Source organism: Sturnira hondurensis, unplaced genomic scaffold (assembly GCF_014824575.4).
Source record: "Sturnira hondurensis isolate 20B ecotype Veracruz unplaced genomic scaffold, ASM1482457v3 Scaffold0001872, whole genome shotgun sequence".
Lineage (NCBI taxonomy): Eukaryota > Metazoa > Chordata > Mammalia > Chiroptera > Phyllostomidae > Sturnira > Sturnira hondurensis.
This window is the reverse complement of record NW_028074503.1, coordinates 7136224-7138085: the sequence shown is the minus strand read 5'-3', so window position 1 is coordinate 7138085 and position 1862 is coordinate 7136224. Positions and strand designations below refer to the sequence as shown.

Sequence of the window (1862 nt, the reverse complement as noted above, 5' to 3'; positions counted from 1 at the left end):
TTATATTCATCTGCAAAATGGGCGTGATAATTTACTTACAGTTGGTTGTGTTAAGATTAAAGAAGTAATGCTTTTAAACTGTCTGGCACATGGTAAACAAATGGTAGCTGCTGTTTTCATGAAGAGCCTTTACTGTGAAAGCCACCTGGCAGCTCTGGCTACTCTCTTGCTTTCCCAGATGTGATTTTAGGGAGGAGAGGCTGGGGACCCATGGGACAACAAGTGGCATTTAGACCAGTAGCCCTACCCAACAAGACTAAAAATCTAGCACTGCGTTGAATAGGGCAACCACTCACAAGAAATGATAGTCTCCCTTCAACTGAAGAAGGTACCAATTCTGGAAAATGGTAATTTTCAATTTTTTGAGTTTTGAGGATCTTTTCTGACTTTTACTTGGTGAAGATGCCCCTGATGAAAAGCCATTGCTTCTTTTGGTCTTGGCTTTCTCTGCCTAGCTTTTAACTTGGGATTAAAGTTTAACAAACCTTCCATTGTATGTGTTTATGTGATCACAGAATGTTATGTCAGGCATTATAAATAATTCCTAGGCAATATTGAGAGTGGCTGCGAGCCATTTTTAAAATTGGCTGAGAATTATTTACAACACCCTCCTCACGCTTTGCATGTTGTATGTTCACTATGCATTTTTCTTAAAATCCACTAAAGCAGTAAGGTAACCCCTGTTACCCAGGGGGTTATTCCTAAGCGAAATCAAGGATGATAGAAACATTTTTTCCTCTCCAAACCCTAAAGGAACTTGATGTTTCTTGAATTTCACCATGGTCTAATTTGCATCTGGCCATGGCTCATGTCGTTTCTTCCACCAGAGCCCCTTTCTCTCCTCTTGGTCCCTTCATGTCCACCCTTCCCTGTCCATTTGCTGTTGTTCCTGGGAGCCTTTCCTGACCTTGACGTTTGAGTGTAAGTGCCTCCTCCTGTAAGTACATTGTGCTTATCTCTACTCTGTTTACCAGTGTGTCTCAACTCTTGGACTAAGAACTTATCAAGGCCAGACACTGTTTTCTCTGTTGTGTGCAGGAATCATCAAAGTATTTAACACGTGATGATAACTATTAGCAAGCCTAGAAGCTGATGGAACAGGACCCCCTGCTGGGTCAGGGTGAAGGAGAACTTGTGAAACACTTTTCAGTGGACCAAAAGATTGGTAGATGCCTTCAATGGAACATCATGCCTGGAGCATAGCAAACTTTTTAGACTGTCTGACTCAGTGGAGTTTGGGCCTTTCATTGTCTTTCAGTTACCCTACAACTCTGTAGAGAAAGAAGTTTACTTGCAGAAGACTGATAGTAATGCAAATAATTCATGTCCATAGACTTGCCAAAAATATTATCTGGTTGACTTCTCTCTCCCAGGGCTGTACCTACTGGGCAAATTAATTGTGACATATCTGATGGGCTTATATATTTGTCTGGTCTTTGAATTCTCCTCTGAACTGGTTGAACACTTTTTCTGTTTCCATTATTAGTTAATACATGAGTTGATTAAAATCTTTGGAAGGTGTTTAAATCTATGTGAGAATCATTTTTCCTTTTCTCTTTTTAAAATTTTTCCTTAAATAGTTGTAGGTCTTCCACTGAGATTATTTAAAGAATAAACCCTAACAAACAACACAGCTTCCTCCCTTGTGAGAGAACTGAGGTTCATTTAGTTGTGTTAACTTCTTTAGTTGTGCTAACTACTTTTAAATGCTTTATCATCACTTCAATTTAATGAATAATCAAGTATTATTTCTCTCCAGCATCCATATGATGTCCTATAGTAATCAGATGTCCACATTTTCTGCTATGATGATGTTCTTTGATTTTTGCCTTTAAAACAAAAATTTAAATATAGAAAAAAAA

At 38.6% G+C, this 1862-nt stretch overlaps 1 long non-coding RNA gene across 1 annotated transcript; it reads left to right on the top strand.

Moving 5' to 3' along the window:
• The first annotated feature begins 704 nt into the window (after positions 1 to 704).
• On the top strand, positions 705 to 1527 carry LOC118977420 (uncharacterized). The gene is made up of 2 exons (XR_005064530.1): positions 705 to 937; positions 1039 to 1527. It is a non-coding gene; the product is annotated as an uncharacterized LOC118977420 (long non-coding RNA).
• Positions 1528 to 1862: the final 335 nt, after the last annotated feature.